This window comes from Cottoperca gobio, chromosome 7 (genome assembly GCF_900634415.1).
Source record: "Cottoperca gobio chromosome 7, fCotGob3.1, whole genome shotgun sequence".
Lineage (NCBI taxonomy): Eukaryota > Metazoa > Chordata > Actinopteri > Perciformes > Bovichtidae > Cottoperca > Cottoperca gobio.
In genome coordinates this window covers 8,718,181-8,735,733 of record NC_041361.1, presented here as the reverse complement: position 1 = coordinate 8,735,733, position 17,553 = coordinate 8,718,181, and the positions used below count along the sequence as shown (strand labels likewise).

At 42.9% G+C, this 17,553-nt stretch overlaps 1 protein-coding gene across 5 annotated transcripts in view; it reads right to left on the bottom strand.

Annotated features, from left to right (window-relative positions):
- Positions 1–229: 229 nt before the first annotated feature.
- LOC115011075 (ELKS/RAB6-interacting/CAST family member 2) overlaps positions 230–17,553 on the bottom strand; it is a 147,072-nt gene continuing 129,748 nt past the window's right edge. For all 5 annotated transcript variants that reach the window (XM_029436015.1, XM_029436020.1, XM_029436018.1 and 2 more), the window contains one exon: positions 230–1,609. The gene's annotated coding sequence lies outside the window, so the exon portion shown is untranslated. The remainder of the gene's footprint in view (positions 1,610–17,553) is intronic.

The following is a 17,553-nucleotide window of genomic DNA, read 5'->3' as shown; positions in this document are numbered from 1 at the left end:
AGAGAGAGAGAGAGAGAGAGAGAGAGACCATGTTGGTTAGTAGACCATGAAAACTGGGGAGAATTCTTTCTTGGGCAGTGCAAGAGTCTATTGTTGCAGTTGCCATTAGTGGCGGTGAAACTTTAATCTTGTGAAAATACCCATTGTTGCACTCAAATTTACCAATAACACTGTCGATGTCAATGTTCACATTATTGTCTTTCTGATAAAACACATGTTGCCGTTCTTGTGAAAACAACTTTTATTCAAACAACAGAAACAAGCTGACCACCGCAAAACACTGTGGAAGAAGTCAAGGGTGAATACCGAGTGTTACCCCCCAAACTTTCACAGTCATCACAATCATGAGCGCAGCATGAAACCACACACACACACACACACACACATGCACACACACTGTACAAAAACTGTACATGTTAGGTAAGGGCCAAATGGAAACACTGTAGCTGTTGAATCAAAACACAACACTGTACATTACCGTCAACCTCCAGTACAGTGAACAAAGTAATGACACAGTGCTTTAAAATGCAAGTCACTTCCTTATGAACAGATTCTCTACTCAGATTCACAGGATCAACAAAATAGACAACAAAATAATACATCACTCGTCAGCGTAATAAGTCACACACAGCTTTAAAAAATAAATAAAATAAGAGTGGCACTCAAAAATGTTTCATATGTAGAAAAACTAACAGAACATAATATTGGTTCATTAAACAAACGCACAGCAGGCAAAAAAAAACACAAGGAGAAATGGATAAGCAGACTGTTCTTACAGTGAGCCGGCTGATTTAAGGTCAGCCGTGTGTCCTTCCGTGTTAATAAGGGTCCTGGTTTTTAGAGAAGGTGTAAGCTGATGCTCAAACTGTTTTTATAGTGCATCTTTAAGCCCAACGTTGCCTTTCCTTGTTGATCTCTCAGCAGGAAGTGGGGGATAGTCAAAGAAATGAGTAACTAGGGCGGTTTACTGGGTATTCCGAATGACTCCAGTCATTTGTTTCAGCAGACAGGGTTGTCTCCTTTGGCACTGTACATTGAGAAGGTCTCTGTGGATTGTGGATTTTGAGGTCCATGTTGTTGTATTTACAAAAGTCTGATATTTAGCTGCAGAAGTAAACACATTCATGCCATCATAAACCAGTCCTGGATTGGCATGGGTTTACAACTAGTTCCACTGGCTCAGCTTAGCCGCACCAGTAGTCGACAGTGGTGGAGTGATTGCCGGTTGATGTTAAGCCAGAACTCTGTAGCACCCGCAGCACTGTAAAATGAATCCAGCTCCCAGTCTATTGAAAACAGCTAGGGAAATAAAGGCCGCTTGCCAATACCTTGAAGCTCCACACTGATGACTGATGGTCCTGTGAGGGACATTCTCCCACCCTCAGTGGGCCATTGCATTTGTCAACGAACGTGACATTCATTAATAAGATGGGAGAATATCTGACTGGCTGAACGCTGAACGTGTCCATAACACATTGAAATGGTGTGTCCTGGAGAATGTGTGTATATGTCTGGTCACATGATGGTGGGGAGGTATGGGCCGGTTCAGTGTTTAGCTTGCAGTTGAAGCTCTTGAACATCTTGGTACCTGGCCTACACCTACAAGTAGCTGTGGAAAGAAACATTAAGAAACAATAATCAGTATGAGAGGTCAACCACAAAGTGCGAAAACCAAATGCTATAATCCACACAGAGATATGAAGATGCATCATCTAGCCAAGGATCTTAGGTTGTTGTAAAAAGGCTCTCTTAACATGATACATCATACAATTAAATTGTGTGTGTAATGGACATAAAGAAGTAAAGATACTCAAATCCAGTGTAGATATTTAGTTTTTTCTTAGCTTTAGGTTGACCATTTTCTTCCTCTAACTGTCTGGCGAGCCTCCAGAGGTCCTTAAGAATGCTCTAAATGCATTTGGCAGCAGCCCAAACATCAAGTGCTCATTAATACAAAATAAAAAGCTATCGGAATGTGTCTGTTATTCAGGCCGCACAGCAGTCAGCAACAACTCACTTCTTTCCTGAGGGTTAGGTTGTGAAAAAAAGGAACAATGATGTATGTCTAGCTCGTTGGGGGCGCCTCATTGGCTGAGCAAACAGGCCCCAAAATAACTACCAATCACTGATGACGTTATCATCAGTCACGCAGAGAGGGCACGGTGATGGAACTTTAATACAAACTTTGTTTGTCGGGGAACAGAGACGTTCACAGGTAAAGTTGTGTCAGAGAGGATTTGACCTGAGTAATGACCTTGAATGTAAGGGGATTACCGTTATGTGATGGTAGCATGTTAGGTTAGTATGTTGTGTATAAAGAGCAATGTCAAATTGTATGGAATGTGTCCAGTTCTGCAGTCTCCCTCTGATTGGCTGCCAGGCAGAGAAGGACCATCCATTACATCCAGGAGTAAATAAACATGCACAGCAATTAAAGTGCCATCATTTGTTATGCAACAAGGGGTGTGTGTGTGTGTGTGTGTGTACACATAAACCCGCTTGCGTGTAAAGTGTGACCGAATGTGTCTGCGCATGTACATGCTTGTGTGTGTGAATTTGTGCACGTGCGTTGGGACGCCATTCTCAGGTTTCTTCGCCGTCGTCTGTACTTAAATTAATGATTTGGGGGCCAGAGAATCAACAAATATGGCCCCCGGCAGGGCATAATGGAGAGCACGACCTGCCTGTGGATGTGTTTGAAGACCGCTCCTCTTTCTTCTCTGTCAACACCTCACTACTTGCACACAACAGACGCATTCACTACACAAACTCACGTGTAACGCCTGTGTTCATGTTGTTAATGAGGAAGTGTGTGTTGCTATGTGGTCATGAATGTGTGTACGCTTATCGGCCTATGATTATTTAACATGTCAGCGTGTTGTGACAGAGTGTTATAATCATATGGAATTTTATGTTCCTGAGTGTAAGTTCTGCAGTTATAGTCACGATTATGCACGCTTAAGAAACATGTGACAAAGCAAAGCACATTATGTCAGCCAGGAGAGCTAAAACCACGGTCGGGATAATTTAGTGAACTCAAATGGCTCCGACAGGCTGCTTAAAGTCTTTTCAGCCCAAAGGTCATTGTCCACAATTTTCTGCATCATCAACTGCTAAAGGCAGCAAAGAAAAGCCAGCTACACATATACTGAAGTGCACAAAGAGAACATTTTAACAAGTTATAAACTCTGTTTTTCCTGAGTTTAAACTGCAGTTGGGCGAGGAACTCACTGTTTCTTTATCCGAGTCAAATACCATTTTGAAATAAGTAGAATATGATTGAAACCAGCTGAATGCACATTTGACACGAAGGGGTAAACACACATGGAGATTTCATTTATCAAACAGACACAAGCGATGTGCAGCAGTTTGGCTGCATAAGGATTGTATGGGAAGGACAGTGATAAATAGCATTGTAATATCCAAACCGTGACCTGAATTCTCACAGGAACAGCTACTGATAAAACTAAAACATTAACACTTGACACTCACTCCAACAGATCACACGCAACCCTCCCATTATGATATTGAGCCACTTCGCTTAAAGTAGGTTTAGTGGGTTCACACACATCTCTTTTGAGGTTGGCGTTAGATCACGATTTGGTGAAACATCCTTTTGAATCAAAACAATTGCTGCTATACCAATGCATACCTTTTAAATGACAAAATATGATTTCCCTCTCCCTCTTGCAGCACTCAGCCATCATCTGCCTGTAACTCCAATCAGCCATTCCTATCTTCTACTCCCTGCGTAACCCTCATCCTCCGCCCCAGTCCTCTACTCTCAGTGTGCTTGATGGTGGGATCAGTCAGGGTGAACACTTTCTCATATTAATACTGGTTTAGCTTGTGTCTGGAGACAGGAAAATGAGGTGGAAACCAATTTCTACTGTCTGGTACCCCTGTGTTGATTAAACAATGTTCATTTTGTGAGCAGTATTGCATGTCTACGTACACAACATACCAGGTCAAAGTCCTTGTAAGTGGATAGGTAAACCCAATGAGGCTGTAAGGTGTCTACCTGAATTTCTCCCAAAACCTATACTGTCTTTCTGTCCTACTGCCTGTCTTTGTCTTGAGGATTGGGTGTCAAGCCTGAGAGTCTGGATGTGAGCGGCTGAACCCCTTCTTGTCTTTAAGTGCTACTAATATAAACTGCCTGTTAAATGGATTCTTGCAGAGTTTTGGGACCACCAATGTTAAAGTGCTGCTCCTTCACTTGGAATTACACTGTGGTTGGTGTCCTTTCACTTCTACAGAAAAAAAAGAAACACACCAAATTCAATTACCAGTACAAAGATCCCCCCCCACCCACTCTATCAAGCGGAGTGACGTATAGACGTATAGATACTGGAGTGAAATACAGAGTAAGAGAGGTGACATATCACTGTTCTGTCTATGTAGTCATACATATTTCTTATTGTTGAGATACTTTGTGAATATATTACATTGTCTATGGTCACACACACACACACATGTGACCTCAGAAAATATCATGTTTCTCATAGGATGGTTTATTTAACCTTGGAAAAAAAGGTCAGAAGAGAAGCAGTTTTGACAAAATTCCTTGCAATGAAAACAACGACAAAACAAATCACTGCTCTTATCATATGTCTGCTTTTTTGACTGCAGAGCCTATGGTGTAATGGTGATTTAACAAATCAATCATACGGCATCTCTGTTGCTCAGTTGCAATGCAATGTCTAAGGTAATCTGTTCCAGAAAATGTGATTAAAAAAAAAAGCACTTGAAATTTGGTCCAGCTCCAATTAATTGATCTGAAGAGACACGTTCCCACGAGTGAAAAACTCAAATTTCATATTAAATGGATTACAAAGGAAAAAAAGGATCTGTGCGCACATGCCCATCCAGTCATGTCGAAACCACAGCCCTTTAGAACTCTTAAAAAATATGGACTACATCAACCCACCCCAGGAAGAGAGAACATCTCCTTGGTAACAATTGCTTCAAGAGCTTGCCCTTTCTTCCCTACATTTCTCCATTTTTCCCTCTCTTTCTTTTTTTTCTGCCTGACTTTTACAACTTCCTCCTGGTTGGGACTGCAGCTCTAACCCAAACAAAACTCCATTTTTTAGTTATTGGCCCTCATGGCATGTAATGGAGAATCAAGCTAATTATCCCTACAGCTGTTTTCACTTGCTTTTTATGTAAGCAATACCTGGCTGATCCAGAGAGCAACAGTGAGGCCCTTCTTAGCGCTCCAGGCCTCCAGGCCGGCTGGAATTAGAGAGCAAAATGCCAGGTTTTCCTCCCCCCGATGCTGCCCGTGTGTACCCCTGCACCCATCTCCCGGCAAACAACCCTGCCCGACACAACCCCCTGCACGCCCAAATCTTCCATCTCCACTCCCTCATAACTCACCCTTTGATGTTAAACAAAGCTGCTCTTCAGTTAAGATCTGTATGACAAGCGCTCATTTTCTTCCTCTAATGGTCCCTGGCAATTAATGAAGGAGGTGAGCTAGGGTGTGGCTCGTATTAGCCATCTCCTGCTGTCACAGAACTAGAAAGGGAGAGAGAGAGTGAGTGCAAAGAAAGAAGAGGGAGGGAAAGAAAGACAGAGCGCGAGAGAGAGGGGGTAAAGAGTGAAAGAAAACAATCCCTCACAGGCTAATTACATAATTTCCTTCATATGAGCAAACACATGCTGGGTGAAAGCAAGTGTGAGCAAGCCTCACAGATGCCAGGCCAAGAGGTGCTGAGGAGACCTACTAACACAGTCTACAACTGCTCTCTAGCAATACACAGACTATTCCACAAAGACACTGAGCCAGATCTCAGAGGCAATATTATCTGCACTGTTTGTAGCTTTTGCGGGATTCATATCCAAAACCTTAGTATTGATCTTCTCTTCTCCAGAAATGGCAGGGTAAAGTGACTCTGCAGATAAACAACTGCTGGTTTAACGTTTCCCTCATTACAGTTCATTCCTTGCTGCAGCCAGAAATCTGTTCAGTACAAACACCACTAGATGGAGTTGACTGTTGATGAAAAAAATAAATCTCATGTATCAAACTCATTAAACTCCCATGGAGAGGCAGTGTGCATGCTTCCCTTGTGCAATTTCTGAGCTTTTCTTCTTGCTTCACTAGCGTGCGTCGACTCTTTGCGCCTCCTCAAATTGACATCTGGTTTGAAATTAACAGAGACAGTGATGGAGAAAGACAGAGGGGGACACTGGTAGCAATTTTAAAACTTCTATTATTTCAGCTAAATTATAGTAACGACTGTGCCAGCAACAAAAAGAAAAAGAGCAATCCCTCCCTTGAACTCTCTCCCTCTCCCTCTTTTTTGTCTCTAATCCTGTGAGGAATGATGGAGGGCTCTCTGTGGAATGGTGATGAGTTTCCCGAGTCCGGTCAAGGTGTGCCAATGTACAAATGAGACGGGTGGAATCTGCAGTACCTACTCCTAATGTGGAGGTTGTTTTGACATATTTTGCGCACACAGACACAAGCACCCATGCGCACACGCACATACAAAGACAAATGCTAGCACTGTATCTGTTACATAAAAAGCATTACACGTGCAACACATTTCAACATTCATGCACATGTAATGCCACAAATATAAAGGCACATGCATCACAGAAGTTATTGGCAGGACATCTTAAAATATTCCTTCATCACTTGGGGCGCAAAAGAAACTATGATCATAAAAGTGCAAATGTTCATGCATGTCTAAAATACAGGTTTGCTCAACAACAATAAAAGGTGCATGGAATTCTCTCTGGTCCCAAATTCCTCCTCCTCCTCCCCCACTCTGTCTCTCTTGATCTGCCTCTCTTAGCGCTCAGAAGTTCCTCTGACCAATCTCACTCATTTACTCCTTCAAGCTTTTTTTTTTGCCTTATCACAGGATTCTTTCTCTTTTCCTCTCTCTCGCTCTGAGCACAGTATGAGTGGCAGTGTTTATGTTATTGGGAGAAATGTCAAGAGCTCTACTGTGGGCCAGCTGCATGTGTGTCAAAGTCTGCCTGTGAGTCCCTGTATGGCTGTGTATACAACCCACTATTGCACCTATTCTTCCTTGAAAAAATAGCTTGGGGACCCTGGTTAGCTTGTGTCCCATAACAACACCTTGAAGAGCTACACCTCGAAGTGGAGCAGCGGCAGTCCATCAGAATCCAGGCCAAAGAGAGCCTTAACGCGCCTGCATCCTGACACCAGCACAGGTCCAGCCAGGCAGGGGAGACAAGTGAAATCCGAGCCCACATTAAAGCACCTCCATCAGGTAGGAGATCAGGGGAGGCCTCCATGCTCTCAGTGTCTGCGGGGGTCCGGGCCTCTGAGGCCCTATCTCACCTCCATCTGGAAAGAGAATCTGAGGGTAGTCTGATGGTTTGATAAGAGGCCATGCCGACTGACACGGTAACAGCCTCTCACCCCCATTCGCAAAAAATCGGAGTGGATGCAAGTCTAGCTGTGGTGCACTCTCATGTGGGTCGGGGAGGGAGGGTGGAAGGCTTGGTGTGGGGGGGTGTGGGTGCATGGTGGCATTCACTTTACTTTGAACATTTGACCCAGTGCCCTGAAATGTACGTAGAGGCGCTACGCTACGTTTACAGTGTGCATGTACATACATCAAACCCTTCTCTCGTGCTGTCTTTGCTCTTTGTGTGTTGAAGTGTCTACACGCACTCACAAATGTGGGGAAAAGACATGACGGACGTCAGAGACATTTATATTTCAGTTTTTATAAGGCAGGAAAGTTTCCATGCCGGAGATACAGTGTGGGCTGGAGTGAAGACCTTATTCCTGAAAGATGGAAAAGAAGGACAGAGAGCCAGACAACTGGTGAAAGGCCTACGCTGCACAAACAGCCATATTGCAGAAACATATCTTTATTAACTGTAAGTGTTTCTTCTCTACTTTCATCCTTTTCATAGCTGTGTTTGTGCGTGTGTACATATTACAAAAATACTGCAGCGCTCATGCGAGCAGTCAACCCTGCGTTGTTTTCTAGGGTGCGATTAATGATCCACCCTACTCTTGATGTCTTCTCAAGATGAGACCAATCCACTGACCCATCAGTTCTCACTCCAGACTCAACTAGTCGCTTCCTCTCTCTCTCTTTCTCTGCCCACAGACTCAGTTTCTCCATCTGTTCTTTATTGTCCATAGTTCACTTCCCTCTCTTAACTGATTTGCCCTTCCACTATACGCTGGAGACATAGAAGCATCCTTTACCTTCCTGTTCGGTGTTTCTACAGTATAAAATCTGATTCCATAAAAACTGAGCACATAAACTTGACAGAATGCAGACAAAAAAAACATCAAATTTGATAAATTCCTATGTGCAAAACACATTAATATGAAAAGGCTGATTACTGGGCTTCATCTGAGCAAATCTTTGGATATGAGCCTAATATGTAAGTAGACCAGGGAGTGAAGTCTGTGTGTGTGGATGTGTGCTTGCTATAAATGGGCACAGAGACAATAAAGCTGGAGCTTTGGATTTCAAATGGTTTTGGTTTAGTCATCTCAGATCTATTTAGGATCAGTTGAACCAGTTAAGCAAATAAATGTGATCCTTCAGATCTCAATCTGCTCTGAAGGAAAAACAGGCTCACCTTTACATAGGTGCGTGTATCTGCGCCCGCACGTATGAATCCGTATCTACGTGCGTGTGCGGGACACTTGTGTCAACAAAAATCTGATAATAATATCTATTCAGTAGCTACAAGTATTTGAGGTAGACAAGTTCAAACGGAGATTTACAGTCAGCAAAGTTTTGTGTTTGGTTATTAAACATTAGAGCCCCTGCCCATCCAATGTTAACAATGTGTTCATTTATTCATCAATCCCACTTGGACTGGTTTTGTTTCGTGGTTTATTCTCTTTTTAGTATGCATGTGCTCCCTCTTTCTTGCACATCATGTATAGGCAACAGCCTAATTCACTACTTTATTCAACCAAACGCAAAACGTGTCTATAAGCAGGATCTGAGACAGAGTGACAAAGTCGAGGTTGATGTCAAGTGGAGTGTGTTTGTGCTAGCACAGCTGCACTGTGGCGCTTAATACTATTTAAGTCCGGTCTCAGGAAGAGCCAATCATGTTGTTGGCCAAGTCTGTTTGGTGCTCCTTGGGGTCAGTATAGCCCCAGGACATGAGACACATAGGATATATGCTGTGGATAAATAGGGAGGCTTTCACAATGCCTGGTGGTCTGCTAGTGATCTCTACCTCAGTCTGACCTGTGAAGGGGTGAAGAAACGCTTAAAGAAAAGATGCCAAACGGCTAAGTTGCTAAGGATTAGTAAAGAACAAGCTACATTCCTTAAATACATATAAATGGCACATCAAATGGAGTGTTCTTGCGTGTCTATATATGTGTAGGTAAACCAAGCTGGGGGTCCCACTGCCAGCAGGCATGTGGTGGGCAAATGAGAGGAGTGGGAAGGGGGATAATCAGAAAAGAGGCAAGGGGGAATGTTGTTGGGGGAATAACCCACGTTTGCAGCCTCAGGGTGCAGAGACAGAGAGTGTGGTAGGGAAGTATGGGGGAGATAGTAAGAGGGGGAGAGAAACTGGGAGAGAGAGGCATACATGTAGGTTGAAACAGGCAATAGGGGTACCTGATAGGAGAGGGAGGCCAGAAACACAAACATCTAAGTGAAAAACAGTTATGATTCCTGATACCTCTCTGTACTATAAAAGACCTCTGGAGCGCTAAACATGTACATTTGTCACTCCGACTAAAACCACCGCCATTTTGAACCTTTAACAACCTTTTGGAGTTTTCTATATGACACTATGGAAAGGCCCAGCAAGAGAAACTTAAAGGGAGATACTTCGGATAATAAATAAGCACCGTAGAAAGTGACAGAGGTTTGGCTCCGTGCGCAGATAGAGTAAATATTCCTCATTAGTTTTGACAAAGCGACTCAGAGTTTTGTGATATTTACTGCCGAAACACATTGTACCCATTAAATAAGCGCTGATAAAGCCATCCACGCTGACATCACTAAGGCTTGATCTGAACTTTTAGTCTTGCTGTGGGATTATTGCAACAGGTTATGATGCAAATGCTCTTTCTTATGATAGCCAAGGATGACAGTAGTGCTGGGACAGTATGTCTCACTCTGTTTGTGAAAGTCAGTGATGTGGAATATTGATGTGCTGGGATCACTTTTCATTTATTCATTTCACTCAGATAAAACTCATCACATGCAGTTCCAAACATCTTATTGATACTAGGACACAGAAATAGACGTTGATACTTTGCACTAAAGCGAAAAAGAGATTGAGTGACGTGTGTGCAGACCTCCAGAAACTTGCAGCATGAAATGTCTCTGTGTGTGTGTCTTTGTGTTAAGTTGGTCCATTTTGTCTGGGTGGTGCTGGGAATAGTATCGGCTTAAGGCTGAAAGAATTCAGGCCTCCCAAGCAAGGTCATGTGCTGATGTTTAGTAGGAGCTTTCTCAGGTCACAGACTGTGACTTTCAACCATCACTCACATTACCACACATCTTTGAGTAGTTCTGTTTAACTGGCATACCCCACATCTCTCCCCCAGTTTGCAGTAATGACAGGTGACAGCCTTCTCAGTCCACTTACCTAGTTGAAGGAGAAGTCAACCCAAATAGTTGCTAGACATTGCATAGATTTGGTAGCCTATTGGAACTTTAGGTAACTTGGCAAATATTTCTAACAAAGAATAAGATTTAAATAAAAAATGTCGAATTTGGAATTGATGGAAAGCACTTTCAATGATTGGCCGATGACAATATTTAACATATAACTTCAACAAATCTCCAGAAATGTGAGTTGCTGGTTGATTGATTCTTGAGTTTAATTTCCCCTAACACATAAATAACATAACTAGTGAAGTTTATGATATTAAAGCAGTTGGGCAGTGCACTCAGACCTTAAAGGATTAGTTTCTTCAATTGTGTCACTCGTGAGAACATTGAAACAAGTTTTGCTTTCTTTCATACTGGTTGTTTAAAGAGATCCTTTCCTAATGCGATTCTAATGAAAGTGATGGAGGACAAAATCCAGTCCTCGTTCTGTGCATAGATTTATTCCAAAGTTCAGTTCAGAGTTACACAAATCAAGACAAGAGGGTATAAAGTCTTTTTAGTATAAAATGTAACTTTATGTTTTCTCAGATGGTGTATTCTTGCTGAGCTACAGTGGAAGGACAGTAACAAATAAATAAATAAATACATAAACCCAATTAATGGGGGAAAACATTTGAAGAAACCTCAGGGAGAGCAACTGAGAAGGGATCCCTCTCCCAGGATGGACAGACGTGCAATAGATGCCGTGTGTACAGAATAAACAACATAATACAATGACAACATAGACAAACCATATAACAAAAATGACAATGTGGACATATATTAAACAGCCGGTATGAACGGGAATGTTCATTTTTGCGCCTGCCTATCGTTTTAACACAAATTAAGAATGTGTATTTTGGGTGAGATGCACTAGCTATGTAAGATGATGTTTCTACATAAGCCAGCTGAGTGGTAAATGTGCCCGGTGGTGGTTAAGGTATCTCTCGCTGAGGTGCCTTGTCTTCGCTACGGTATACCCGTTGCTTAGCTCGGCATCATCTCTGCTGCACACTTAATGGTGACGCTCCACACCACAGTTATGAGTTCTACTCTTTTCATCTAAGACTAACTGTGAGATAAAAGAAACCATCTCCCCAGTCCCTTCAGCTCATTATGTCTTCCTTTTAGGTCTGCAGAATGCACAATTTAACATAGCATATCTCACCACAATAAAAGCCCTGTAACTGCCAGTACACATGTTTACAGTGTTTGTGTTACACGAGTAGTGTTTCACAGGGATAATTGCATTGTGTCTCTCCCCACCTGGGCTCCGACACATGTTCATCAGCTCAGACAGACACACCCAACCGAACACGCTAATATCAGACTGTCAGTGCACAAAGAGAAAGAGGGAGAGGTGCCAGAGATACAGACTTTTATAGAGTTTCTCACATCCATGAGTCCATGAACAATAAAATAAATATTATGTGCATCATTGTATCAGGTACACTTTTTCCTCCTAGACATATGGATACACTGATAAAGGAGAATAAGCTACATTTTTGTCCTGTTTAATTCTATACCTCCCTCTACACATCTGTTGTTTAGTAACAGCACGGGTAACCTTGGCTTTGACTGCAGGACTGGATTTTTGACTCCAGCCACGACTCAATGCAACTGCTTGTGCAGTAAATATTACAGAAAACCCCCTCCAATTTAAGATTTATGTATACGTACAAGCACATACACATGTTAGGAGGCAGCAAATGACAAAGACAGAACAAGGCAGGGAGAATAGAAGAGCGAGAGACAGACACAAGCAGTGATGTTTTGAAGAAGAAAATGAGTGTAATAACAGTGGTTAAAGCCTGCTCTTTCATTGAGTAAATCTGGCCGGGGCTATTTCACACCGTAGGAATCTCCTGTCGACCAGATCAAAGGCTCGCCCAGAGACAGGGCTCGTACAGAGCACAAGGAACAGGTGACAGCTCCAACACACGGAGGCATTTACACATGCACACACAAACCCTCAACCACCAACACCACACACACACACACACACACACACACACACACACACACACACACACACACACACACACACACACACACACACACACACATATTTGAATGAACACACAGTGAGATCAGAAAAGCAGAGAGTGACAGCTCCTTTTGTGTCTAGATGAGCCTGTGGGGAAGTCTTTTTGAGGAACTACAAAAAAACCATACATCTATCATCTGAGCTTTGAAAACCACTTAAAGGGAGTCAATACAGGCTACACACACACTAAGTATGCAGTGGGTATGACAAAGTACATTCAGACTTTACAAGTATGAGCGTGACATGTACCATATGAGTAGAACATTGATGAGACTAACACATGTAACAGTGGACATCTAGCTATGAATGGTATAGGAAGCATGTGGGACTGGAGTGCAGCTATGATGGATATATCTAATATAGAGTGGGCCATATCCAGTGGGGGTGAACATAAGGCTATGTCATCACTGGCCCATCTCTCTCCATACCTTCCATCACTTTTCACTCCCTCCTATAAACAGCAGGATGGGGGATACTGTAACTCCCACACACAAGGACACACAAGCACGCACACACACACACACACACACACACACACACACACACACACACACACACACACACACACACACACACACACACACACACACATATATGCAATTGCAGAAAGACACACGGGGATTCAGGCATATGCACACACAGACCTACTCATTTAATTGCAGCAGAGTCCAGACATGCACAAAAACACATGCATGCATACACACAATAACATTTTCACAAAGAGAAATTAATCCCGGATGGTCTCTGATGCAGCAATGTTTCCACTTGAGAAAGCTCTGGTTTTGAAATCACGCGATCCAGTACATACTGGGCTCAAAATGCATTTACACACAAACTGTAGAGTGATTTCCATGACATAAAATAAAAGGGAAATAAATGTGTACAATAGAGCATGGAGACAGAATATATGACTGCAGGGCTTCTGGTATACACCAAACGTTACACACACCACCCTCTCTCCTCTCTTTAGTCTCAGCCCGTATCACGCTAAGATGCTGAATGTTTAACATGGGAAGGTCCCACCTTAAACATGGCCATTATGGCCAATAGCTTTGGCTGTTTTCATAGAATATGAGAAGATTACACAGCACTATGACGGACCAATTACGTCCTTCACTAAAACACACCTCTGTACCAACAACTCTCTAATGATGATGGCTTAAACGTTTTCACCAATAGAGCTCTTTCAGCTGCCCTGGCAGTCACACACAAACATACTCTGCTGTTATAGTTAAATACACACACAAAGGTACACACATACATACACAGCCACAGATGCTGACTGAGTCGAATTGAATCCTTGTGTTAAGTGTATAGAGCATCCCTCCGTGCCTCAAAAGGCTGTCTGTTTTTTGGTGTTTCAGTGTGTGTGTACGTGTATGTCATCCCCACGGGCCAGCTTTCTGCAATCAGGTCAAGGATTGCTTAGTATTGGAGCTGAGGAAGAAAGAGAGGGAGTCTGAGACGAACTAGAAGTGCCAGCCTTCCTCTCACATCTTCTCAACATCCTTTCTCCATCCCCCTCTCCACTCAAACCTGTGTCACCTCTGACCCAGGTCCAATTCACTACTGTCATTATGCAATTAACACCAATTAAGTCATTTGCCTGTAAGAATGTGTGTGTGTGCGTCCGCATGTATGTACATGCATGCTTGTGTGTGTGTGCGTTACGTATGTGGATGTGTGTACGCGCGCATGATAGGGCAATTACAGCAGCACAAGGGAGCCTTTTGGAAGCAGAGAGCACTGCAATCAACCAATCAGCCTTCAGATGGCTTTGACATGAAAAGAGAGCGTGGCCTCTGCTAACCCTGGGGGTCAGCCCCAATTTACTCTATTTACCCACTCAGGAATGACTCTCTGTGTGTGAAGAAGGAGACACAGAGAGGGAGGAAGAGGGAATGATGAATAGGTATGGAAATGTCTAAGTTAGTGAGTGGGAGCGAAATAGAAAAGGGGAGAAGGGAGGGGGGGAGTAGAGAGATGAGAAGACTTGGGGTTGTTGGGCAGGTGAATTGTAGCGGGTGAGGTGGGAGGCATTGAGTGGAGAGAAGGGGATGTGGGGAGAGGCCTTCAGGTTCTGTTTGCAAAGCTAAAAGGCCAGCAGTTGGAGCCCATTTGCTAACAATTTCCCCTTGGAGAGTGGCTCCACACACACACACACACACACACACATACACACTCTAGTGAGCGCATATGAGAAATGACAACTTTACACTTGGCTGGAGCTGTTAAACAGTGAGACGCTCGATCATGATAATAGGACTGTTTCTGCTAAACAAAAAATAAAAAATTACTAATACAACAGCAAGGGATTAACAGATTACACCAGTTTCTGTCAGTTGTTTGGATTCACCCTGTTTATAGAGCCATACTTTTACATGTTTTGCATGTTTTACCCCTTTAACCACACATTATATATACACATCATGTTTACACTACTGCTGACCCTTTTCCAAAGCATACTCTACATTTTTGCATTTATTCTCGATCTTACGGGGAGCCGTGTGCATTGAACATTGCTTGTGGATACTTGAACTGTGATTTAAGACAGGTAATCCATCTGTGAGCTTTATTTATTATTTTTTGCCATTGCATTAATGATTGTAATGGAGTTAGATTCAGAGACATTTTAGAAATCCTACTTTCAAGAGGACTCCAACAACAAAGAGCCAGCTGCCATCAAGTGCTGACTTATACTGTAACAATATTAAACTAAGAAGACAAATAATAAGCACACACAGGGGTTGAGAAAGGATAATGCAAACTTGTCAGTTTATCCCAATAAAAACATTGTTGCTTGACAACCAACGCTATCAACTCTGAGAATTAAAGGCGACCAAAATGATTTGCATAGATGTAAAAAATATGTTCTTTGGATCTTAATGGAAATACAAAGATAAAGAATGTTTGTTTCCTCGGTTATACTACTTTAGCGGTATTGATTTTACACTCAAAAAAGGCACTGTTTATGTTGCGCTCCTGACAGAACTTATCAATAGCCCAGCTGTGAGGTCTGGTGCCAGGGCTGAGCTGCAGCGCAGTGAGTAAAACACAACAGGACCAGTCAGCCCCTCATCACACCAAACAACCTCCTGGCTACAGAACAAGGGGAGGCAGAAAAACCAGAAACAGACAGAGAAACTTAAAGAGAAAAGAAAGGAGAAGTAAACGCAGATGCTCAGTATTTCCAGTGCTCCTGGTCAATAATATCACATATCTGACGAGAGCGGCACAGGTTATTCTATATCTATTGTGTGTGTGTGTGTGTGTGTGTGTGTGTGTGTGTGTGTGTGTGTGTATCAGAGCAAACTATCCTGCTTTAGGGGCCTTAGATGTAGACTGTAATCAGGACCACATGACTCTGCAACAGGAAGTCCTCCAGCAAAGGACAGGAAGCAGGAACACAGGGACCACATCATTAGTCTCGCTAGTCCCAAACCCCACAGCCAATAGGAGCCTCGGAAATTATAGGAATGGGTGTGGTTGTTGGTGTGTCCATGAGTGAGCACATGTACTATAGATTTGTATTTGTGTGTGTGAAGCCTACAGGCTGGTATTAATGACTTATTTGTTTACTGAGTGTAATGACACCAGGTTGTGTGTGCTTGGTGGAGTCGGAGCAGAAATCTGGAGCAGGATTGGGACAACCGCCAGAATACCGGAGCTAAATAACCACACACACACACACACACACACACACACACACGCACACACGGTGATGGTGAAGACAAATGAGAAACAAATGGTTCCATTGTATGGTATACATCTTGTCTCCCTTTCTCTCTATCTTATGAGTGTGCAGTTTTGAAAATGGTCCGCCCAAATAGCCTCCACCACACATACACACATGCACACACACCTCCCCAAAAACCCCATCAACAGCCCTCCTACCACATTCTCACCGCCCTTTCCTTCTCTGTTCTGCAAACCATCAAGACTAAAGAGGCTAATTTCTGTCGATGGCTTACAGGTGGCCAGTGCAAGGTGAACCACATCCACTCTGTTGGCCGACACACACACACACACACACACACACACACACACACACACACACACACACACACACACACTTTGAAAAAAATGTATGCCTCTAAAACCAACCCTTTTATAAACCCAATGCCAAACATCAAAGAGAGAAACACACCTTAACACACCTCAAAGGAACCAGAGACACACAGTTATGCATGTGTGCAACACACACATCTACACACCCACAGAAACCCACACACACATTAAAACATTCAAACTCAAACATATGCACACTCGTAAACCTTAAAGCATGAAGGATTTCCAACAAATGGTTTGAGGGTCAAACATCGGCCTGCGACTATCTCATGTTTCCAAACGCCTTCCAGTGCCTTCATAAAAAATCTTGTAACTGTTAAACTTTCATGTTCAAGTTCCTCAAAGACATTTGCGCTATTGCAAAAAGTTCAAAATCAGCATCAATCTGAAAATGAGACTTTGAATCTTATCGTTTAAAGTTGCCTTTTGGAAATGGAAATTCTTCATCTGACCATAGCAATCTACTGAGTGTGAGGCGACTGTTAAAAATCACAGCAATTCTTTGTGGAATGAGGTTCGCTCCAGCTCTAAGCTTTGTGCAATTTAGTTCCCACAATTTGCCCATTAGCTCTGAAATGTCATCATTCTTCCAGCTTTGCTATCTGTGTGCTGCATCAGCCAGAGTATATCATGACACACAGACATGCAGTAACACACACACACACACACACACACACACACACACACACACACACACACACACACACACACACACACACACACACACACACACACAATGAGGCAAAATCCTTGGTGTATCAGAGCTTAATCATATTTTGTGTTCAGAAAAAGTTTCAATTGAGTGAGGGGAGCCTCTGGGCTGGAAGACAGGTGAACTAGTTTTGTTACATT